This window comes from Phyllobates terribilis, unplaced genomic scaffold (assembly GCF_046119375.1).
Source record: "Phyllobates terribilis strain yellow unplaced genomic scaffold, ASM4611937v1 Scaffold_3__8_contigs__length_932513732, whole genome shotgun sequence".
Lineage (NCBI taxonomy): Eukaryota > Metazoa > Chordata > Amphibia > Anura > Dendrobatidae > Phyllobates > Phyllobates terribilis.
The window spans coordinates 922,898,627-922,924,330 of NW_027362763.1; the positions used below are offsets into that span (position 1 = coordinate 922,898,627).

The 25,704-nt window shown below is 48.3% G+C and overlaps 1 long non-coding RNA gene across 3 annotated transcripts in view; it reads left to right on the forward strand.

The window, feature by feature from the left end:
- Positions 1 to 352: 352 nt before the first annotated feature.
- Positions 353 to 25,704, forward strand: part of LOC141258395 (uncharacterized) — a 39,894-nt gene continuing 14,542 nt past the window's right edge. For 2 of the 3 annotated variants that reach the window (XR_012318319.1, XR_012318321.1), the window contains exons 1-3: positions 353 to 564; positions 2,256 to 2,395; positions 14,096 to 14,213. This is a non-coding gene — a long non-coding RNA (uncharacterized lncRNA). Of the gene's footprint in view, positions 565 to 769; positions 873 to 2,255; positions 2,396 to 14,095; positions 14,214 to 25,704 lie in introns of all 3 variants that reach the window. The other variant, XR_012318320.1, reaches the window with a different exon arrangement.

Genomic DNA, 25,704 nt, shown 5'->3' on the forward strand with positions numbered 1-25,704 from the left:
TTATATTCTAATTCTTTTTTTATATATACACATTTTTTTCTGAAAAAAACGTTCCAATGAATTTTCTTTCACTTCACATGAGACTATGAATTTTTCTTTTTAATGTCATCTAACGTGGCTCTCTGAGTTCAGTGCAACATAAGATTAGAACATATTCCCCTTCTAAGTTTGAATCCATTTAATCTACACATGTATAATTTTTTTATTACTATTTAAATGCAAATTTTTTATTTTTTTCCTAATGAACTGTGATGAACTTTGACACATCATGTGTCCATCATGTGTCGATCATGTATAACATTTGAACTCTTATCACTATAAATGTAACTGTATTGTGGTGTGAGCTGTGCTCTTCTTGTCCTGATGAAGAAGTCTGTAGTACTTCGAAACTCATTGACTAAATAAAGAAAAACCGCATGTACTTTCGGTCTGGAGTTGGATTTATTATATGGGATACCAGCAGCGCAGATTATCTGTAAATCCTCCTTATCTGTGTTTTCCCGGTCTGTCGACCTGTTGGACCTGCAGCAGCTGAATTTATGAGTGATTACACAACTAAATCAGGTTAGTATAATATTATTTAAAACACCTTTATCTCCCGTGGATAAAACCCTATTGCGCTGTCTTTTTTTTCTAGTTTTATTATATTTTAAATTAAGGTGCTATGTTTGTGATACTTCCTGGTACAGTCATGTGCGGATCACACATGTTTTTAGGGCATTTCCACAGTAGAAACAAACTAAAAAGGCATGTGTGTTTAAATTTATAGATTTTAAGCACCTAATGAAATTCTATGGGGAAAATCTGCACATGAAAATCAGCATAACCACAAGAGAGATTGACATGTTGTGAAGATCAAAAACACACGGCAGGTCAGTTATGCAGCATAAAAAAGCACAGTGGACATGAAATTTCTATAAGGCTGTGTGCCCACTATGCGTTTTTAAGCGTTTCCGCAGCGGCAATTCCACTGCAGAAATGCTTAAAAAATGCTTGTTAGTAGGTCTGCTATGTTCCCCAATGATAATCCGCATGTGCTGTGCACATGCTGCGGAAATTTTCGCTGCGGATTATCATTGCAGAAAAATCCGCAGCATTACCAATTATTTTGCGCAATCGCTGCGTTTTCGCCGCCATTGACTTGCATTGAATCGCTTAATATCCGCATCACTACATGTACAAATGCGGATATTAAGCGATTCAATGTGCGGATGGTACCCGGGTCTGGAGAAGAGGAGACTCTCATTGAGATCCCAGTACCATAGTACATGTATAAAAAAAAAAAAGAATTTAAAATGAAAAAACACATTATATTCACCTTCTGATGTCCCCCGGTCTTCTATCCAGTACGTCTTGGCTCCCCGGTGACTCACGATGGAGTAAAAGGACCTTCCATGACTTCATTCAGTCATGTGACAGGTCACGCGACCGCTGACATCAGCGGTCGCGTGACCTGTTACATGACTAAATGACGTCATGGAAGGTCCTTTTACCCCACTGCGAGACACCGGGAAGACCGGATGCATCGGAGAAGGAGACCGGGGGCCATCGGAAGGTGAGTATAATGTTTTATTTTTATTTTTTACCATTTTTATTCTTTTTTTTAACCAACTTCGTCACACTATATAAAATCCATGACGGTTGCATGGATTTATATAGTGTGACCAGGTTGTCAAGCACTTTTCCAAGTGATGCTAAAATCACTTGGAAAGCGCTTGTCAACCTGCATGTGAAATCGTATGTGCAAAACGAGTGAAAAACGCTTGTCCCTGGCAGGAAAAATGCATGTACAATCAGCATGTACAATCTGCATGCATTTTTTCTGCCAGGAGATGCAGAAACGCTCAGGAAAAATCCGGAGCATTTCTGCATCGTGGGCACTTAGCCTAAAACCCATCCACTTTGCTGGAAATGTAAAATGCTGCCTTTTTGCACAGCAAAATTACACAGATTCAAAAACTTGTCATGGGAACTTAAAATGACAAGTCTCACTGCTAAATAAGTTGTTAGAACTGTAATTATTGAATGGTCTGTACCTAAAGAAGTGCAATTTTTCCCATCAATAATGCAGGAAAAGTGCATTGCAGTAGCACTCTGTGTGCACTAGGATGTATGGATAAAATAAATAGTAAGACGCTGCATTTTTTTCAAAAGCAAAAATACACAGTGTCAAAAGATCATCGTGAGAACTTAACCCCAAAATGTTACTTAGAATTGCTGACATGTGATCATGGTGTTATCATCTTCACCAACAGCTGTGAAAGGGGAAAACAGAAGGAGGAATACAAAGCCAGTAGATACAGAACAGCTATTCAAATGCTGATTCTCTTCCTTCAACCTGATACAGGAAGGTCTACCTTGTATGAGTGAAACACAAGATTGGGACATCTGCAAGGTGTGCTGCAAGCTGAAAAAGAGTACTTGTGATTTAATTAATCATGTGTGATAATTGTACTGGTTGTAATTAGATACAATTACACTGAATATACAGTTTACTTTTATTTCAGTGCACAAAGATAATGTTTGTCATGATCATGTGTCAGATTATAATTATTGGAAAACATTTGAATACTGAAGGTAGTTCATGATACATGTATGGTTGTAAGGATATACATGTATGTACACAATATCAAATATAAGCATTTCGTGAACATACAGCCTGACACTGACACTTCTGGATCTGAGAACAGCAGAATGTTAAGACAGCAGTTCCTTTTCAGACATGTCTACAAAAAGATATTACTTCCCCCTATATGACTACATTCACACAACTGTATTATCGGTCCGATAATATCCATGGAACAGATGACAGCACTCAGGCCAATGTGATTAAATTGGGCTGTACAGATGACAGTTTTATCTCATCACCAAATCTGCATTTGAAAAATATTGAAAACCTAAATTGGTCCTATGAGTTTAACGGGAGTCTAGTCAAGTGGTGAAAGAAAACTTCAGCGACTATCTGAACAGTCTCTGCACTTTATTGAGATAATATGCATTGTTTTGTGATTAACCCACATGGCTCCACTAGAGGGAGACATATACACATGAATTGATATCTGATCTTCATACATGGTACTTTTTTAGCTTTTTACATATGCACTAGACACTTTATATGAGTTTACAGGCACACTATACTGTACAATCCCGTCTGCATCTATTTGAGCCCCACTATGGGATTATACAGTAAAGTAGTTCTGTGATGTTATTTGACCTATATGCTTGCATATGACCTGTATTGATTTATATGTCTGTGTATGATGTTCTATTTCTCCATGTGGATTTACGGTTAGGTCCATATATATTTGGACAGAGACAACATTTTTCTAATTTTGGTTATAGACATTACCACAATGCATTTTAAACAAAACAATTCAGATGCAGTTGAAGTTCAGACTTTCAGCTTTCATTTGAGGGTATTCACATTAAAATTGGATGAAGGGTTTAGGAGTTTCAGCTCCTTAACATGTGCCACCCTGTTTTTAAAGGGACCAAAAGTAATTGGACAGATTAAATAATTGTAAATAAAATGTTCATTTCTAGTACTTGGTTGAAAACCCTTTGTTGGCAATGACTGCCTGAAGTCTTGAACTCATGGACATCACCAGACGCTGTGTTTCCTCCTTTTTGATGCTCTGCCAGGCCTTCACTGCGGTGGTTTTCAGTTGCTGTTTGTTTGTGGGCCTTTCTGTCTGAAGTTTAGTCTTTAACAAGTGAAATGCATGCTCAATTGGGTTGAGATCAGGTGACTGACTTGGCCATTCAAGAATATTCCACTTCTTTGCTTTAATAAACTCCTGGGTTGCTTTGGCTTTATGTTTTGGGTCATTGTCCATCTGTAGTATGAAACGACGACCAATCAGTTTGGCTGCATTTGGCTGGATCTGAGCACACAGTATGGCTCTGAATACATTAGAATTCATTTGGCTGCTTCTGTCCTGTGTCACATCATCAATAAACACTAGTGACCCAGTGCCACTGGCAGCCATGCATGCCCAAGCCATCACACTGCCTCCACCGTGTTTTACAGATGATGTGGTATGCTTTGGATCATGAGCTGTACCATGTCTTCGCCATACTTTTCTCTTTCCATCATTCTGGTAGAGGTTGATCTTGGTTTCATCTGTCCAAAGAATGTTCTTCCAGAGCTGTGCTGGCTTTTTTAGATGTTTTTTAGCAAAGTCCAGTCTAGCCTTTTTATTCTTGATGCTTATGAGTGTCTTGCACCGTGCAGTGAACCCTCTGTATTTACTTTCATGCAGTCATCTCTTTATGGTAGATTTGGATATTGATACGCCCACCTCCTGGAGAGTGTTGCTCACTTGGTTGGCTGTTGTGAAGGGGTTTCTCTTCACCATGGAGATTATTCTGCGATCATCCACCACTGTTGTCTACCGTGGGCGCCCAGGTCTTTTTGCATTGATGAGTTCACCAGTGCTTTCTTTCTCAGGATGTACCAAACTGTAGATTTTGCCACTCCTAATATTGTAGTAATTTCTCGGATGGGTTTTTTCTGTTTTTGCAGCTTAAGGATGGCTTGCTTCACCTGCATTGGGAGCTCCTTTGACCGCATGTTAACTTCACAGCAAAACCTTCCAAATGCAAGCACCACACCTCAAATCAACTCCAGACCTTTTATCTGCTTAATTGAGAATGACATAATGAAGGGATTGCCCACACATGTCCATGAAATAGCCTTGGAGTCAATTGTCCAATTACTTTTGGTCCCTTTAAAAACAGGGTGGCATATGTTAAGGAGCTCAAACTCCTAAACCCTTCATCCAATTTTAATGTGGATACCCTCAAATGAAAGCTGAAAGTCTGAACTTCAACTGCATCTGAATTGTTTTGTTTAAAATTCATTGTGGTAATGTGTAGAACCAAAATTAGAAAAATGTTGCCTCTGTCCAAATATATATGGACCTAACTGTATAAGACATTGGCTGCAGTGGTGGTGGGATTCAGGGGGAACTCCCCGGTTCTGTGGAAACGCTTGTTAAAATGGCAAGCAGTTGCTCAAACCAGCAAGAAGCGGCACCCCGATCTGTTTCCCTGGCCCGCAATTTTCAACTGATTGTGCATATGAGGACGCATATTCGGTTGAAATATATTGCTCTACAGAAGCCACCGGCTTCCTGCACGTCAACACTTAAAAGCCACCAGCCAATCACAGGCCGGCAGCTGAAATGAATGAGGGAGAGGACACTACTGGACCGCGGTCAGGTAAGGAGAATTTTTTTTTTACTTTTTTTTTGTACTGAAAGCCGCAATATGGGGACAGGATGGAGACACATGGGGCAGGATAAATTGCACATGGGGCAGGATGGGAGACACGTGGGGCAGGATGGGAGATCATATGGGGACAGGATGGAGACATATGGGTCAGGATGGGAGACACATGGAACAGGATAGGAGACACATAAGGCAGGATCGGAGAAACATGGGGCAGGATGGGAGATCATATGGGTTGTAAGGCGGCGGTGTTCACACCGTGCAGTAACTGAGGCAGTGACCCAAGCAAGTACAACATAAGCAGCTTTTATTCAGCACTCAACGGTAAAACAGAAAGTCCTCCAGTTCGCAGCCGGGTTAACATAAGTCCATAGCAACGGTGTCCGCGGGCAATGGCTGCGCCGGGCCGCTCAGAGCCTGATGGGTGCAGAGCCTTCCCAGGCGTAGGTTAAGCTACACACAGGCCCGCCAAACTTTCCTGCTATACTCCTAGCAGGTCCCAACACTCAACAACACTAATCCTTAATGCAGGATTTTTAAAGGACCTGTGGCAAGAGCCACTGGAAAACCCGAGTTGGAGAGAGGAGGCTGCCCCACTGCCTTCCTGTAGCCTCCTCCAAGAAATGAAGGCCCTGCCGGGTTTTACTAATCTGCCTTTGCCAGATAGCCTGACCAGGTCAATGCTCACCTTCATTCCTGCATTGCAGCCGCAAGTGTGTCTGTGACTGCAATGCACTTCAATGGGTTTAATAGGTCTCTGTACATATTCTGGGGGATATATACCGTCCCTCGTATAAGATCCCCGTCACTGCCTCACAGGGTCAAGATGGAGACAAATTGGGGCAGAATGGAGACACATGGGGCAGGATGGGAGATCATATGGTGCAGCATGTAGACACATGGGGCAGGATGGGAAATCATTTGGGGCAGGATAGAGACACATGGGGCAGGATGGGAGATCACATGGGGCAGCATGGCAGATCATATGGTGCAGGATAGAGACACATGGGTCAGGATGGAAGATAACATTGGGCAGGATGGAGACACATGGAGCAGAATGCAGACAAATGAGGGCAGGATGGGAGAACATATGGGGCCAGGAATGAGACACAATTGGGCCAGGATGTGGGACATTATTACTGTAGGGGCTAATTAAGGGATATTATTACTGCTGTGATGTATTTTATTTATGAGGATACTGTTTGCAGTGAGGAGGGGGGTCCTGCTACTGTGTAGGGCGGCACTTTTTTTTTATCTGGTGTAGTGCAGAAGTTGGGGAAAAGCTGGGGAATTTGCTCTGGAAGTGGTGCTCTAGATAACTGTGTGTTATTTTCTGCAGAGATGATTCCTGGCTGGAAGAAGTGATGGCAGTCTGTTCCAGATGAAGAAGAAAAGGAAAGATGAGCAAGTTCAGAGAAGAGCGACCAGAATGGTGACTGGTCTGCAAACCATGTCCTATGAGGAACGGTTGCAGGATTTGGGAATGTTTAGCTTGCAAAAAAGAAGACTGAGAGGAGACTTAATAGCTGTCTACAAATATGTCAAGGGCTGTCACATTGTAGAAGGATCATCTTTATTCTCATTTGCACAAGGAAAGACTAGAAGCAATGGGATGAAACTAAATGGGAGGAGACACAGATTAGATATTAGAAAAAACTTTTTGACAGTTAGGGTGATTAATGAGTGGAACAGGCTGCCACGAGAGGTGGTGAGTTCCCCTTCAATGGACGTCTTCAAACAGAGGCTGGACAGACATCTGTCTGAGATGATCTAGTGAATCCTGCTTTGAGCAGGGGGTTGGACCAGATGACCCAGGAGGTCCCTTCCAACTCTACCATTCTATGATTCTATGATTCTATGAAGGACAACAACTAGTGGTGAATCAGTGTATTATTTGTACACTTACACTATACACTTTATACAGAGCTCCTGTGTATAATGTCACTGGTGATCACTGTATAACCTGTACACTGACACTATATACAGAACTCCGGTGTATAATGTCACTGGTGATCCTTGTATTACCTGTACACTGACACTATATACAGAGCTCCTGTGTATAATGTCACTGGTGATCCTTGTATTACCTGTACACTGACACTATATACAGAGCTCCTGTGTATAATGTCACCGGTGATAACTGTATTACCTGTACACTATACACTATATACAGAGCTTGTGTGTATAATGTCACTGGTGCTCACTGTACTACCTGTACACTGACAGTATATACAGAACTCCTGTGTATAATGTCACTGGTGATCCCCGTATTACCTGTACACTGACACTATACACTGTATACTATGTACACAGCTCCTTTGTATAATGACACTCATGGTAATATTAGTGTTGTTTTTTTTATTAATGATCAGTATTGTAGTATTCAGTCACTATTTGGTGGTAATATGTGATCTGGTCATGGTATGGCAGTATTTATCCCCTGTATGTGGTATTATTCGGTCACTATGTGATGGTAATAGGTGGTCTGGTTATGGTGAAGTGGCATTTATTCCTTGTATGTGGTATTATTCGGTCAGTATGTGGTCATATGTTATTTGGTCATGGTGTGGCGGTATTTGTTCCTTGTATGTGGTTTTATTCGGTCACTATGTGGTGGTAATATGTAGTCTGGTCATGGTGTGATGGTATTCCTTGTATGTGGTTTTATTCGGTCACTATGTGGTGATAATATATATGGTCCGGCAATGGTGAGACAGTATTTGTCCCTTGTATGTGATATTATTGGCCATTTCAAAAAATGTATGTGACACATTCCAATAAAGAAAAATAACTAAAATAAAAATATACCTAAAAAGAGTATTGGATATTAGAAGAAATGTTTAATAGGTTACAGTAGAGTAGGGCCCGGCAAGAAGAGTCTACCGTGTTGTGGTGGCGGCTTAAAAAATCTTTTGACCAATAAAAAATCTGATGGCTTTGTATATGATATGTGTTACGGATCCGGGTGGTGGAACCTCTGTGCTGCGGTGCAAGGAGGGACAAGAGGGGCGTAACTAGGTATCAATTCATACTGACCAAGGTCACACGGCGGCTCAGTCGACTCCGTGAACCAGGGAAGGACCGAGCAGAGGGACCAGGTGCTACTCTGGGCCAGTCCTTGTATGAGAGCAGGTGACTCCCACGGGTCAGAAGGCAGGGACTGACCGGCACAGCAGATGAGCATGGCAAGCAGACTGACAGATGATCCGGGTAGACGGACGGGCAGACACCACAGGTAACTGGCAGGAGCCTCCAGGTAGGCTGGCTGGTAGGCACGGCCGGTAACTGGTACGTTCTCCGGGTAGGCAGGCAAGCCTGGCCCATAGACAGACTGGCGGGTTTGGACCGTAGGCAGACAGTCGGGCTGGAGAGTGCACTTGGCTGGCGAAGACAGGTAGTCAGGCTGGCGGACAGGACTGGTAGTCGGGCTGGCGGACTGGACTGGTAGTCAGGCTGGCGGATTGGACTGGTAGTCAAGCTGGCGGACTGGACTGGTAGTCAGGCTGGAGGACTGGACTGGTAGTGAGGCTGGCGAACTGGACTGGTAGTCAGACTAGCGGCGGGACCTGAGGGCTGAAGCAGAGTTTAGAACACAGAGCATCAACCTTACACACGCACCTCCATTTTGGAGGAGGTGCCTTTTATATGAGAAGTCCTCCGGCCATTGGCTGGGGACTCCTTAGGATGGCGCACGTGGCCCCTTTAAGAGGGAGGGAGCACGCATGCGCCTTAAGCAAAGTGGGCGGTAAGCTGAGCACGCCGGCAGCAGTAGCAGCAGGAGAGTTGGAAGACGCCGGGCCAGGAGAGCAGCGGTAAGGGGGACGGCGTCTCTGCCTGTCAGGGGGCAGAGAAGCCGATGCTACAGTACCCCCCCTTTACGCCCCCTCTTTTTTAGGCCTGAAAGAAATTTGTTAAGTGGAAGAGGGGCGTGGATGTTCTCCCTGGGTTCCCAAGTTCTCTCCTCTGGGCCAAACCCCTTCTAATCCACCATAAAAAAGGTTTTTCCTCTTACCCTCTTGGTGGCCAGAATGTTCTCTACCTCGTAGACATCCTCAGCGGAGACCGGAGCTGGGGAGGTACCTGGATCGTCGGAAAAAGAATTAAGAACAACTGGTTTGAGGAGAGATACGTGGAAGGAGTTGGGAATCCGTAAGGTGGCCGGGAGTTTTAACTTGTAGGCCACTGGATTGATTTGCTTGAGGACTTCAAATGGACCGATGAACCGTGGACCCAACATATAGGAGGGTATTTTGAGACGAATATGTTTGGAGGAGAGGCAAAGCTTGTCTCCCGGACAGAATTGAGGTGGGTCCAGACGTCTCTTGTCGGCATGTCTCTTCATCCACTCGGAGGATTGAAGAAGTGCGGATCTAGTGTCCTCCCAAATGGTGGAAAATTCGCTGACGAGAGACTCCGAGGCAGGGTTGTCCACTGAAGCGGAGACGGGAAACGGAATCCGGGGATGTTGACCGTAGACCAAAAAAAACGGGGACTTGGAAGAATATTCGCTCTCATGGTTGTTATAGGAGAACTCAGCCCATGGTAGGAGCTCTACCCAATTGGTATGGTGAGTATTGACGAAGTGCAGGAGGAAGCTGGTAAGGATCTGGTTGATACGTTCCACTTGGCCATTGGACTGTGGATGATAAGCAGAGGAGAAATCCAGGGAGACATCCAGCAGCTTACACGTAGCTCTCCAGAAGCGCGAAGTAAACTGGACCCCGCGATCAGACACAATGTGGAGGGATAGGCCGTGGAGACGAAAGATGTGATGGATGAAGTCCTTAGCCAGCACAGATGCAGATGGGAAACCAGGCAGAGGGATAAAGTGGGCCATTTTAGAAAAGCGGTCAGCGACCACCCAAATGACAGTACAACCGGCAGAAATAGGGAGATCAGTAATAAAGTCCATGGCAATGTGTTGCCACGGGGCAGCAGGTACGGGAAGAGGCAGGAGACGGCCGGCTGGAAGATGTCTGGGAACCTTGTTGTGGGCACAGGATGAACAGGCCGCGACAAAGTCTACAACATCCTTGCGCAGGAAGGCCACCAGTAATGCCGGTAATGAGCAGAGAGGTCTTCTTCTGGCCAGCATGGCCGGCTAGTTTAGATGAATGACCCCAGTGAAAAACCTTCTTACGATCCGGAACCGCTACAAACGACTCACCGGGTGGGAGATGAGACAGGTCCAAGGGAGCCACATTCATCACATTGGAGGGATCGATGATATGCTTAGGCTCCTCCTCTTGATCGGAAGACAGGAAGGATCGGGACAATGCATCGGCTTTAACGTTCTTGTCCGCAGGGCGGTAATATAGGGTAAAGTTAAAACGGGCGAAGAACAAAAAACACCGGGCCTGACGTGGATTGAGTCTTTGGGCATTTTGTAGATATGCCAGGTTTTTGTGGTCAGTGTAGATGACCACCGGGTGCAGAGCCCCCTCTAGCAGGTAACGCCACTCCTCCAGTGCCAATTTGATGGCTAGCAGTTCTCGGTCTCCTATGGAATAGTTGCGCTCGGACGAGAAGAGCTTGGAGAAGAAGCCGCAGGTTACCATTCTCCCGGACGGAGATTTCTGAGTGAGCACCGCTTCGGCTCCAGAAGAGGAAGCATCAACTTCCAGAAAGAACTGTTTGTTGCAATCCGGACGGTGCAGCACCAGGGCAGAAGAGAAGGCTTGTTTTAAGGACGTCCATTCCTTAGGATTTGCTCCCTTACGGGTGAGTGCAGAGATGGGTGCAGTCCGGGAATAGAAATGTGGGATGAAGAGACGGTAATAGTTAGCGAAGCCCAGGAATCGCTAAATCGCCTTCAACCCCTCCGGTCGGGGCCACTTTAAGACGGCAGAGACCTTCTCGGGATCCATCCGTAGACCAGTCTTAGAGAAAATATAGCCCAGGAACGGAAGAGATGTCTGCTCGAAGATGCATTTCTCAAAATTTGCGTATAGGTGATTCTGCCTGAGCCTAAGCAGCACCTGATAAACATCCCTCCGGTGTGTGGGAAGATCCGGAGAGGAGACCAAGATGTCGTCCAGGTACACCACCACGCATGAATATAAGAGGTCACGGAAGATATCGTTAACTAGTTCTTGGAAGACGGCTGGAGCATTACAGAGGCCGAAGGGCATCACACGATATTCATAGTGGCCATCCCGGGTATTGAATGCCGTCTTCCACTCGTCTCCTTGGCGGATGCGGACCAAGTTATATGCCCCACAAAGATCGAGCTTGGTGAAGATCTTCGCACCTTTAAGGCGGTAGAACAGCTCAGAGATGAGCGGCAGGGGGTATTTATTTTTGATAGTAATCTGGTTGAGTCCTCTATAATCGATACAGGGGCGTAGTGAACCGTCTTTCTTTTTTACAAAGAAGAATCCAGCTTCAGCTGGGAGGTAGATTTCTGGATGAATCCCCTAGCCAGATTTTCTTCGATGTACTCCGACATGGCCCGGGTTTCGGCTAGCGACAAGGGGTAGATACGCCCATGGAGTGGAGTGGCACCGGGTACCAGGTCGATAGGGCAATCATATGGCCTATGAGGTGGCAGTGTCTCTGCTTCCATCTTGTCGAAGACATCTGCATAGGACCAGTAAGGTGCCGGTAGACCAGGTAAATTAGCCAGAGTAGACGGAGGTCAAGCCGGGCGAACCGGAACCAGGCAGGTCTCATGGCAATCCTGCCCCCAATGGAGCACCTCACCGGATTGCCAATTCAGAACGGGTTCATGTCTCTGTAGCCAGGGTAGACCTAGCAAAAGGGAGCGAGAGAGTTTGAATAGCACATGGAAGGAGATCCTCTCTGAGTGCACATTCCCACCTGAAGGGTTACAGGCTCAGTGACGAGCAAGATGGTCACCGGAAGGAGTCTTCCATCCACGGAAGCAACTGCCAATGGTTCAGCCAGAGGTTTGGTAGGAATCTGATACTTCTCTACAAGGGACTGAGAAATGAGATTCCCAGCGGCTCCGGAATCCAGGTGGGCGGTTTCAAAGAAGCGGTTCTCTCCACAGGAAATAGAAATGGATAAAGTCAAGAACAGAGAGGATTTACTCTTGCCTAGGACGACCTCTCCGAGTGGTCCTAGACACTGGAGTTTCCCGGCTTCACCGGACAGGAATGGATCAGATGCTCCTTACTACCACATTAGAAACAGCTCCCCTCGGCTCGGCGTGTTTCATGGCAAGACTTGACCACCATGGTCTGGTCGATCTGCATAGGTTCGGGCGGACGTGCCCGGGGAGTTGCTGGTTTGGAGGCAGGTTTCTGGAAAACAGGAGCAATATGAGGAAATCTTCTCTCCCGGGTAGTCTTCTTAGCACGTTCCAGGAAACGGATGTCAATCCGGGTAGCAAGTGACACCAGGTCGTCCAGGGTGGTAGGAATGTCCCGGCCGGCTAGCTCGTCCTTAATCTGACCGGAAAGACCCTCCCAGAAGGTGGACACCAGGGCCTCGTTTTTCCAGGCAAGCTCAGTAGCGAGGGTACGGAACTGTATGGCATACTGACCCACGGTGAGACTCCCTTGGCGGAGACGGAGCAATGAGAAGGCAGTAGACGTCCTTCATCTGGGCTCATCGAAGACCCTCCGGAAGGCAGTGAGGAAAGCCAGAAGATCGGACACCAGGGGATCCCCTCTCTCCCATAGAGGGTTTAGCCATGCCAATGCTTCCCCAGTGAGGTGAGACATGATGAACGCCACCTTGGCCCGGTCGGAGAGAAACTGATGTGCCAGTAGTTCAAAGTGCCTTCACTGCCCTGCCTCCTATTTTACCTAGCCCCACACTACTAGATGCATTATGTAAAATAGGAGGTAGATCAGTGAAGGCACAGTGAGCTGTCATAAGAGCATACAGATGAATATGTAAGCAGAGCACCAGATAGAATGCCCTCACAGGCCCGCCCCGGAGCATGAGCATATCATTATCTCCAAACTGAAAGTAAAGATTACACAAGAACCACAGGATGGATGTCATCAACCAAGGTGTAATTTTAATCAGTGTAAACTGAAAGTAAAGATTACACAAGAACCACAAGATGGATTTCATCAACCAAGGTATCATTTTAATCAGTGTAAGGCTATGTGCGCACGTTCAGGATTTGAATGCAGAAATTTCTGCAGCGTTTCTGCATCTCTTGGCAGGAAAAACGCTGAGGAAAAAACTTGGGCTTTGCAGCGATATTGACGCATTTTTTATGCGTTTTTAATGTGTTTTTTATGCGTTTTTGGACATCAATGAATGCTTTTTGGAGCTAAATAAAGATATTTGAAAAAAGAAATGTGGGACATTTCTTCAACTCTTGGATTACCATCAGACCTGGGGTGAGTATATTGGTTAATTTAAATTATTAAAGAATGTGTCTGTTAGACTTTAGTCTGTGTCCATCACCTTAAGTGTGTCCATTGCTTAAGTATGAGAAATATGAATTAATCCTGAATTGAACCTGAAGTGAATTGAAGGTAACTGGATACTAAGTCACAGTAAACAATGTTTGCCTTTGTTTTCACTCTCACCCCCTTAATCCTTCACCTTTTCCACCCACCCCTAATCCCTAGTAATGCACTATTCATCTCTCCCTCTATCCTCCCCATTCATCTCACCTTCTCCTCAGAACTATTCCTCAACATTCAATCCTGGGTCTCCAAACACAGACAGCCACCTCATGCCCTCACCTGCTCCTGTCAATGTAAAATATATTATAGAAAATCAATTAGTTTCTTTTAATAGATTACCTAACCAGTGTGAATCAATATAGCGATGATGGAATAATCTATGTGTATGTATGTATGCAAATGTGTATATGCACATGGATTATGTTAATAGTTAATGAATATATAACTAACAGTTTCTATTCTTATTGTAGAAATCATTTCCTGGGAATGACGTATACATGTGCATGGCTGATAACAGAGAGATTCATGTCGAGTTGGTCAAGATGGCGCTGAGAGACGAACTCACCCCCTCCCATCGGAATTCCTAAGGTGTTACTCAGACCAAGAGATACATAAATGAGCAAATTACAGTGTGCCGAGTTATCAGAAAAGAGTAGTGTTGAGCGAACATGCTCGACACTGCTCGGTACTCGCCCGAGCATCACGCTACTCGGGATGTTTGGCGAGCACCGAGCATTTCCGGGTTACTCGGGCAGGAGCTCGGGTCTCCGCCCTGCATATTTGTCGCTCTTTACAGAGCCAATGAACATGCAGGGATTGCCAGCCAGTCACTATAATGCCGCAGCCATGTTGGTTGTGGGCATTACATTGATTGGCTGGCCGCACAGCGTCACCTCGAGTATTTAAAACCGGGCGCCGCCATCTTGGACACAGACGGCTGGGATCAGACAGTGTAGGGACAGCGCTGCTGATTTAGGGAGAGATATATACTGCGAAATAGTTAGTGTAGGGTCTGTAAAGGCTGCCAGATCAAACAAACAGTCCTTCTCAGGACTAATATCCATCCCAGATATTAGGCAGGCAGGCAGGCAGTATAGGAGATGCAGTGGTTATACCAGCAAACGCTGCATTACAGTCCTGTGTGCTCCTGTTGCTGAAATTGCTGGACTTGGCTCCAGGTCTAGGGGGCAAGGAAAAATCCTTTTTTTTTCATCTAAATCCTCTTTTTTTTTTCCTCCTTCACACTGTACAAATACCCATCTTATTAACCTTTTGGTGTCCCACCCCCCCCCCCCAAAAAAAAAAAAAAAAAGTGTGTCTGTGACAGTTCAGACACAAATATATTTTTTTAAAAGAGTCTGGTGTAGGCCAGAGAAACAGAAGTGTGGTTTTGCAGTTCCACGGTTCAAACCTCTGTATTATCCACTTTTGGGCCATTTTTACCTAAAAAAAAAACAATTTGAGTGTGTCGCTCACTGTTCAGCGGCAAATATATATATTTAAAAAAGTCTGGTATACACCAGTAAATTATAACTGTGGTTTTGCTGTTCCACGGTAAAAAATCTCTATTATCCTGCTTTTGGCATTTTTTGCCATAAAAAAAAACCTGTAATAGTGTCTCCCTGACTGTTCAGACACAAATATATTTGTTGAAAATAGTCTGGTGTAGGCCAGAGAAATAGGAGTGTGGTTTTGTAGTTCCACGGTTCAAACCTCTGTATTATCCACTTTTGGGCCATTTTTACCTAAAAAAAAAAGAGTTTGAGTGTGTCGCTCACTGTTCAGCCGCAAATATATCTATTTAAAAAAATTTGGTATACACCAGTAAATTATAACTGTGGTTTTGCCGTTCCACGGTAAAAAATCTCTATTATCCAGCTTTTGGTATTTTTTCTGTAAAGAAAAACAGTAATAGTATCTCCTGATTGTTCAGACACCAATATATCTGTTTAAAAGAGTCTGGTATACACCAGTAAATTATAACTGTGGTTTTGCCGTTCCACAGTGAAAAATCTCTATTATCCTGCTTTTGGCATTTCTTGCCGTAAAGAAAAACAGTAATAGTGTCTCCTGATTGTTCAGACACAAATATATCTGTTGAAAATAGTTGTAGCGCTGGCGTCCCTGCCCTCTGCTAGGCAGGGACGCTGCTCCCCTCACCGCTCTGCTCCGTGCCCGGCGTCCTCTCCCCGCTCTGCTGTCAGCGCGCGCTCCTTCCCGGCGTCCTCCTCCCGCTCTGCTCTCAGCGCGCGCTCCTTCCCGGCCCCTGTGCTTAGGGCGCGCGCGCTCCCCTCCTCTTAAAGGGGCCGCGCGCGCCGTCCTAAGGAGTCCCCGGCCAATGGCCGGAGGACTTCATCATATATAAGGCACCTCCTCCAAAATGGAGGTGCCCGAGCAATGTTGTTTGCACCTGTGTCTCACCTGTGCTTCAGCCCTCAGGTCCCGTTGCCAGTTTCCTGTCAGTTACCTGCCAGTTTCCTGCCAGTTACCTACCTGATTCCTGCCTGAATACTTGTTACCTGTCTGCCAGTCTGAGGTCCGACGGTCTGCCTTACTACTCCTGTCAGTCTGTCTAAAGGACCAGCCTGCCCGCTCACCTGGGAGCGCACATCAGCTACCTGCCTACTTTCCTGAGGTCCGACGGTCTGCCTTACAACTCCGGTCAGTCTGTCTATGGACCAGCTTGCCCGCTCTCCTGGGAGCGCTTCTCCGTTACCTGCCTGCTTGCCAGCCCGGAGGCTCCGTTGTAACGTGCTGTGACCATCAGCTACTTCAGACTCTTGTCCGCTCACCTGGGAGCGCTTCTCCGTTACCTGCCTGCTTGCCAGCCCGGAGGCTCCGTTGTCACGTGCTGTGACCATCAGCTACTTCAGACTCTTGTCCGCTCACCTGGGAGCGCTTCTCCGTTACCTGCCTGCTTGCCAGCCCGGAGGCTCCGTTGTCACGTGCTGTGACCATCAGCTACTTCAGAGACTCTTGCCCGCTCACCTGGGAGCGCTTCTCCGTTACCTGCCTGCTTGCCAGCCCGGAGGTTCCGCCGTCACGTGCCGTGACCACCTGTTATTCCAGAGACTCTCGCTTGCTCACCTGGGAGCACACATCTACCATCTGCCTGCTAGCCTACCCGGAGGCTCTGCCATCACAGGTCGTACCTACCCTTTACCCAGAGACTGCCCTGATCACTTGCCGTATCTCCCTGTCCGTTCATCCAGAGACTGCCACCCGCTCCCTTACAAGGGCTGCCCCCTTGTATAGTAGCTCAGAGGTTCCGCCTCCCAGACCCGTTACAGTTTGCTCGGGCCATGGAACCCGGTGGCACCCAAGCTCCCTCGCTCTCGGACCTCTGTCTTGAACTGTCCCGTCAGAGGTCCCAACAGGAGGCCATCCTGGGTCACCTGCGGAATGTTAATACTCGCCTGAACACTCTGTCTGATCCACCAACAACCTCCGCCAGTGCCATATCTTGCAATCCGGCAGCTCCGCTGCCCACTAATACCATGGTTTCCTACCCCGGACCCCGGCTTTCTGCACCTCCTCGCTTCGGAGGCGACTCCGTCCAGGCTCGGGGCTTCATAAATCAGTGCACCCTGCATTTTGAACTTTTGTCCTACCAGTTTAACTCCGACCGGGCCAAAATTGCCTTCATCATGTCCCATCTCACCGGGGAGGCCCTGGCCTGGCTAAATCCTCTATGGGAGAGAGGAGACCCCCTGGTGTCCAACTTGCCTGCTTTTCTCACGGCTTTCCGGAAAGTCTTCGACGAACCCGTACGGAAGACCTCATCTGCATCATCGTTGCTACGCCTCCGTCAGGGGAGTCTCACCGTGGGCCAATATGCCATACGGTTCCGTACCCTTGCCTCGGAGCTGACCTGGGATAACGACGCTCTGGTTTCCGTCTTCTGGGAGGGTCTGTCCGGCCGTATTAAAGATGAACTTGCCGGTCGGGACACTCCTACCACTCTCGATGACTTAATAACTCTTGCCACCCGGATTGACCTACGGTTCCAGGAGCGTGCCAGAGAGGTCACCCGTGAGAGGAGGTTACCACGTCTAGCTCCTACTTTTCAGAAACCCGTCACTCCTTCTGTCTCTAACCAGGTACACCCTCCTGAGCCTATGCAGGTCGACCAGACCAAGATGGTCAAGACCCGTCAGGACTTACGCCGTGCCGAGGGGACCTGCTTCTACTGTGGCAGTAAGGAGCACCAGATCCGTGCCTGCCCGGAAAGGTCGGGAAACGCCTGTGTCTAGGTTCGCTCAGAGAGGTCCACCTAGACAAGAATAAATCCTCTCCATCCCTGCTGTTGTCAGTTTCAATCGTCTACAGGGAGAACCGTTATTTCGAACTAGCCCAACTGGACTCTGGAGCAGCCGGGAATCTTATTTCACAGTCCCTGGTAGAGAAATACCGCATCCCCACCAAACCTCTGGCTGTACCCTTGTCTGTGGCTGCCGTGGATGGGGGGCTCTTACCACGCCCCATCCAACTCATCACCGAATCCATTACTCTGCAGGTGGGAATGCTGCATTCTGAGAGTATCTCCTTTCATGTTCTGCCTGGACTCTCTCACGCCCTCTTGCTAGGTCTGCCTTGGCTCCAGAGACATGCACCCGTGCTTGACTGGCAAACCGGAGAAGTCCTTCGCTGGGGACAAGACTGTCATAAGACCTGCCTGGTTCCCGTCCATCCCGTCCGTCCCTCTCCTACCCCAGCTAATCTACCTGGACTTCCAATTCCTTATTGGTCTTATGCTGATGTCTTTAATAAAAAGGAGGCAGAGACATTACCCCCTCATAGACCATACGACTGTCCCATCGACCTGTTACCCGGTACTACTCCTCCCCGTGGGCGTATTTATCCTTTATCCGCTGCTGAGACCCGGTCGATGTCCGAATATATTGAGGAGAATCTGGCCAGGGGATTCATCCGGAAATCTACCTCCCCGGCGGGAGCAGGCTTCTTTTTCGTTAAAAAGAAGGACGGCTCTCTCCGTCCCTGTATAGACTATAGAGGCCTAAACCAGATCACGGTGAAGAATAAGTACCCCCTTCCGCTCATTCCAGAATTATTTGATCGTCTGAGGGGGGCTAGAATCTTCACCAAACTAGACCTCCGTGGGGCGTACAACCTGGTTCGTATCCGTCAAGGGGATGAATGGAAGACGGCATTCAACACCCGGGACGGCCACTATGAATACCTGGTAATGCCCTTTGGTCTCTGTAACGCTCCTGCCGTTTTTCAAGAGTTGGTCAATGACATCTTCCGGGACCTTCTCTACTCCTGCGTAGTGGTGTACCTGGACGACATCTTGGTCTTCTCTCCGGATCTCCAGACTCACCGGAGGGACGTTCGTCAGGTCCTGCTCAGGCTCAGGCAGAATCACCTCTTCGCTAAATACGAGAAGTGCCTCTTTGAGCAGACCTCGCTTCCGTTTTTGGGCTACATTATTTCTCAGACCGGCCTACGAATGGATCCAGAGAAACTGTCTGCCATCGAGAAATGGCCTCGACCGGAGGGGCTGAAGGCCATTCAGCGGTTCCTGGGCTTCGCCAACTACTACCGCCTCTTCATACCACACTTCTCTTCCCGGACTGCCCCAATTTCCGCGCTCACCCGTAAGGGTACTAATCCCAAAGAGTGGCCGCCCGAAGCAGAAGAAGCCTTTCTTTCCTTAAAACAGGCCTTCTCTTCCGCCCCGGTGCTGCATCGCCCGGACGGCAACAAGCAGTTCTTCCTGGAAGTGGACGCCTCCTCCTCTGGAGCTGGAGCGGTACTTACTCAAAAATCTTCTTCCGGGAGGATGGTAACTTGCGGCTTCTTCTCTAAACTCTTCTCCTCCTCAGAGCGCAATTATTCCATAGGAGATCGAGAGTTATTGGCCATCAAACTGGCATTGGAGGAGTGGCGTTACCTGCTTGAGGGGGCTCTTCACCCGGTAATAATTTACACTGACCACAAGAACTTGGCTTATCTCCAGCATGCCCAGAGACTTAACCCGCGCCAAGCCCGGTGGTCCTTGTTTTTTGCTCGTTTTGATTTTGTCCTTCATTTTCGCCCGGCTGACAAAAACGTCAAGGCGGACGCCTTGTCTCGATCCTTTCTGGTATCTGATCTCGAGGAAGATCCGAAACACATCATCGATCCCGCCAGAGTAATGCAGGTGGCTCCCGTGAGTCTAAATCGTCTTCCTCCCGGAAAGACGTTCGTATCAGTACCTGATCGGGAGAAGATCCTTCACTGGGGTCACTCGTCTAAACTGGCTGGCCACGCTGGTCAGAAGAAGACCCTCCAGCTTATTTCCCGGCACTACTGGTGGCCTACCCTGCACAAGGATGTAATAGACTTTGTTTCTGCCTGTGTGTCCTGCGCCCGCAACAAGGTTCCGAGACATCTGCCAGCCGGTCGCCTCCTTCCGCTCCCAGTACCTGCTGCCCCCTGGCAGCATATTGCAATGGACTTCATAACTGACCTCCCACTCTCTGCCGGTTGTACGGTCATTTGGGTGGTCGCTGACCGCTTCTCCAAGATGGCTCATTTCGTTCCCCTGCCAGGCCTCCCGTCTGCACCCGAGCTAGCTAGAGACTTTATTCGTCACATCTTCCGTTTTCATGGCCTGCCCCTCCACATCGTGTCGGATCGTGGGGTACAGTTCACCTCACGCTTCTGGAGAGCCACTTGTAAACTACTAGACGTCTCCCTGGACTTCTCTTCCGCTTACCACCCACAGTCCAATGGTCAAGTGGAGCGGATCAATCAGAACCTGACCAGTTACCTCCGGCACTTCGTTAATGCCCACCATTCTGACTGGGTGGATCTCCTACCATGGGCCGAGTTCTCTTACAATAATCACGAGAGCGAATCCTCCTCCAAATCCCCGTTTTTTGTAGTCTTTGGTCAGCATCCTCGGATTCCTTTTCCCGTCTCCACCTCGGTGGACAACCCGGCTGCGGAATCTCTCGTTAGCAAATTTTCCTCCATTTGGGAGAGTACCCGATCCGCACTCCTTCAGTCTTCCGAGCGTATGAAAAGACACGCTGACAAAAAACGTCTGGACCCTCCTCAATTCCGTCCTGGGGATAAAGTCTGGCTCTCGTCCAAATATGTCTGGCTCAAGATCCCTTCCTATAAGTTAGGGCCTCGGTTCATCGGCCCACTGGAGGTCATCAGTCAGATCAACCCGGTGGCCTATAAATTGAAACTCCCGGCCAACTTACGGATCCCTAACTCCTTCCATGTATCTCTCCTCAAACCTGTGGTACTTAACTCTTTTTCCAAGTCTACAGGTACGCCTCCTGCTCCGGTTTCTGCTGTGGACGAGTTTGAGGTAGAGAACATTCTTGCCACCAAAAGGGTAAGAGGAAAGACCTTTTTTCTGGTAGATTGGAAGGGGTTTGGTCCTGAGGAGAGAACGTGGGAGCCCCGGGAGAACATCCATGCCCCTCTCATCCTAGCTAAATTTCTGTCTGGCCTAAAAAAAGGGGGGGCCTAAAGGGGGGGGTACTGTAGCGCTGGCGTCCCTGCCCTCTGCTAGGCAGGGACGCTGCTCCCCTCACCGCTCTGCTCCGTGCCCGGCGTCCTCTCCCCGCTCTGCTGTCAGCGCGCGCTCCTTCCGGGCGTCCTCCTCCCACTCTGCTCTCAGCGCGCGCTCCTTCCCGGCCCCTGTGCTTAGGGCGCGCGCGCGCGCGCTCCCCTCCTCTTAAAGGGGCCGCGCGCGCCGTCCTAAGGAGTCCCCGGCCAATGGCCGGAGGACTTCATCATATATAAGGCACCTCCTCCAAAATGGAGGTGCCCGAGCAATGTTGTTTGCACCTGTGTCTCACCTGTGCTTCAGCCCTCAGGTCCCGTTGCCAGTTTCCTGTCAGTTACCTGCCAGTTTCCTGCCAGTTACCTACCTGATTCCTGCCTGAATACTTGTTACCTGTCTGCCAGTCTGAGGTCCGACGGTCTGCCTTACTACTCCTGTCAGTCTGTCTAAAGGACCAGCCTGCCCGCTCACCTGGGAGCGCACATCAGCTACCTGCCTACTTTCCTGAGGTCCGACGGTCTGCCTTACAACTCCGGTCAGTCTGTCTATGGACCAGCTTGCCCGCTCTCCTGGGAGCGCTTCTCCGTTACCTGCCTGCTTGCCAGCCCGGAGGCTCCGTTGTCACGTGCTGTGACCATCAGCTACTTCAGACTCTTGTCCGCTCACCTGGGAGCGCTTCTCCGTTACCTGCCTGCTTGCCAGCCCGGAGGCTCCGTTGTCACGTGCTGTGACCATCAGCTACTTCAGACTCTTGTCCGCTCACCTGGGAGCGCTTCTCCGTTACCTGCCTGCTTGCCAGCCCGGAGGCTCCGTTGTCACGTGCTGTGACCATCAGCTACTTCAGAGACTCTTGCCCGCTCACCTGGGAGCGCTTCTCCGTTACCTGCCTGCTTGCCAGCCCGGAGGTTCCGCCGTCACGTGCCGTGACCACCTGTTATTCCAGAGACTCTCGCTTGCTCACCTGGGAGCACACATCTACCATCTGCCTGCTAGCCTACCCGGAGGCTCTGCCATCACAGGTCGTACCTACCCTTTACCCAGAGACTGCCCTGATCACTTGCCGTATCTCCCTGTCCGTTCATCCAGAGACTGCCACCCGCTCCCTTACAAGGGCTGCCCCCTTGTATAGTAGCTCAGAGGTTCCGCCTCCCAGACCCGTTACAATAGTCTGGTGTAGGCCAGAGAAATAGAACTGTGGTTTTGCAGTTCCACTGGTCAAATCTCTGTATTATCCTGCTTTTGGCATTTTTTGCCGTAAAGAAAAACAGTAATAGTGTCTCCTGATTGTTCAGACACAAATATATCTGTTTAAAAGAGTCTGGTATACACCAGTAAATTATAACTGTGGTTTTGCCGTCCCACGGTAAAAAATCTCTATTATCCAGCTTTTGGTATTTTTTCCGTAAAGAAAAACAGTAATAGTGTCTCCTGATTGTTCAGACACCAATATATCTGTTTAAAAGAGTCTGGTATACACCAGTAAATTATAACTGTGGTTTTGCCATTCCACGGTAAAAAATCTCTATTATCCTGCTTTTGGCATTTTTTGCCGTAAAAAATTAATAGTGTCTCCCTTATTGTTCAGACACAAATATATTTGTTGAAAATAGCCTGGTGTAGGCCAGAGAAATAGAAGTGTGGTTTTGCAGTTCCACGGTTCAAACCTCTGTATTATCCACTTTTGGGCCATTTTTACCTAAAAAAAAAGAGTTTGAGTGTGTCGCTCACTGTTCAGCCACAAATATATCTATTTAAAATTGTCTGGTATACCCCAGTAAACAATAACTGTGGTTTTGCCATTCCACGGTAAAAAATCTCTATTATTCAGCTTTTGGTATTTTTTCCGTAAAGAAAAACAGTAATAGTTTCTCCCTGATTGTTCAGATTGTTTAAAAGAGTCGGGTGTAGGCCAAAGAAATAGAACTGTGGTTTTCCTCTTCCACGGTTCTAATCTCCTTTTTATTACCCTTATTCATTGATAGTGCGAGTGAAAGCTATTTTACTTCCTTTACAATGGGCAAGGCGCGTGGCAAGGGACGTGGAACTGGACGTTCTGGTGATGGTGCGTGCAGAGGACGGGGCCGGGGCCAAGGTGAAAGTGTGCCACAACCAACAGCCACATCTTCTCGCTCCCACTTCTTGACCGAATTACCAGGGAAGCACAGAACAACACCAGTATTGCGAACTGATCAGTGTGAACAGGTTATTAATTGTATAGCAGATAATTCTTCCAGTTACCTGGGCACCACCACCTCCGGTCTGTCTTCCACACGGTCACCTCTTAGTAGCCGTGAGTCTCGACCGCATACTCCTCCTCACCCTGATGCTCCTTCCTCCCACTATGCCGAGTGTCGTCAGACAGCAACTGATCCCACTCTTGGACACTCTGAAGAGCTGTTCACTGGTCCATTTCCAGATTTGTGCCCCTCGCCTGCTATGCTTGAAGTGGTGGAAGAGGAGATACCATGTAGCGATGCCCAAATATTTGAACAGCCACGGCCACAGGAAATCGACGCTGACATTTTGTCACAAGAGGTGGACGATGACGAGACACAATTGCCAGGAAGTGAGGAGGAGGATCATGGTGCGCAAGTGGAAGAGGAGGAGGTGGTGGATGATCTAGTAACTGACCCAACGTGGCAGGAAGAAATGCAGAGTGAGGCAGGCAGCACACAGGGGGAGGGAGGCAGAGAACCCCAACAGGCAGAAGGCAGGCAACCGTTCCCCGTAATACTAACACGAGGGACGTTGCCAGTATAACCGGTAGGTCTTCCAGAGTCCGGAATTTTTTTAAAGACTCTGCTGATAACCCAAAAAGGCCATTTGTACCACCTGCCATACCAGCATCAGCAGGGGTGACAAAACTACCAGCCTGACCACCACCAGCATGATCAGGCACATGGCAGCAAAGCACCCGACTTTGTGGGGTGAACCTCAGGGTCCACGACCAGTGTCAGCGGGTGTCACCACTGCTTCTTCCGCTGTTGTGCGTGCAATACAACCCCCTGTTGTGTGTGCAAGGCAATCCCCTGTCCATACTGCATGCAAAGATGCCCCCTCCTCTCAGTCTTCACTTGTTATCGCAGTTTCTCAAGAAACAGCATCAACGTCCACGTCCACGTCCCACCGCAGCGTTCAATTGTCCATATCCCAGACCTTTGAACGAAAGCGGAAATTCGCAGCCAACGCCCCACAGGCCACAGTCCTAAATTCGCACATTTCACGACTGCTTGCATTGGAAATGCTGCCTTTTAGGCTGGTGGAGACGGAATCCTTCCGCAATCTTATGGCGGTGGCCATCCCTCGGTACTCGGTCCCCAGCCGACACTATTTTGCCCAGTGTGCCCTCCCCGCACTACACAAGCACATGTCCCAAAACATCTGCCGTGCCCTCAACAACGCAGTTACTGGGAGAGTCCACCTGACAACGGACACGTGGACAAGTGCTTGTGGCCAGGGACGGTACATCTCCCTGGCACACTGGGTAAACATACTGGAAGCCGGGACCCAGTCGGACCTTGGGACGGAACAAATGCTCCCCACACCGAGGATTGCGGGCCCTATGTCAGTCAGAGTTTCCCCGACAGAGTACAGCTCCTGTGCATCATCCTCCTCCTCCTCCTCATGCTCAGCCTCCATCTCAGATATCACCACATCAGTTACAAGCTGGAAGCACTGCAGTACTGCCTCCGCCAAGCGGCAACAGGATGTGCTGAAACTCATAAGCTTAGGTGAGAAACCTCACACTGCTTGTGAGTTGTGGACAGCTGTGAAAGAGCAGGCAGATCTGTGGCTGAGACCGCTGAACCTACATCCAGGCATGGTCGTGTGTGACAATGGCCTTAAGCTGGTGGCGGCTCTGAGGCGAGGCGAGATCACACATGTACCATGCCTGGCTCATGTGCTTAACCTCGTGGTTCAGCGGTTTCTTAAATCGTACCCCGAGTTGCCAGATCTGCTCATCAAAGTACGCCGCCTGTCAGCTCATTTTCGCAAGTCGGCTACAGCTTCCACCGCCCTTGCTGTGTTGCAGCAGCGTTTGCAGCTTCCATCATACCTACTGCTGTGTGATGTCCCCACACGTTGGAACTCTACCCTCCACATGTTGCAAAGGATTTATGAGCAGAAGAGAGCAGTTGTGGAGTACCAGCTGCAACAAGGCCGTCGATATTCAGGTCAGACTCCACACATAAGACCTTAGGAGTGGACTTGGATGTCTGACATATGTACCATCTTGACAAACTTTGAGAAGTCCACCAAGATGGTGAGTGGCGATGACGCCATCATTAGCATCAGCATTCCACTTGTCTGTCTTTTGCAACGCTCTCTGCAGAGAATTAAAGAGGAGGCATTGCAGCCAGAGTATGATGAGATGGATCAAGAAGCAGTAGCGGTCGATTACACACAGCCCAGCCTCATCTCATCCCAACGTGCATTGGAGGACAATGAGGGAGAGGAGGAGGAGGAGGAGGAAGAACAGGAGCTTGTATCGTGCACTGTAGACGGTAGTACCTGTACAACTGTCATACCATCGGTTCAGCGTGGGTGGCC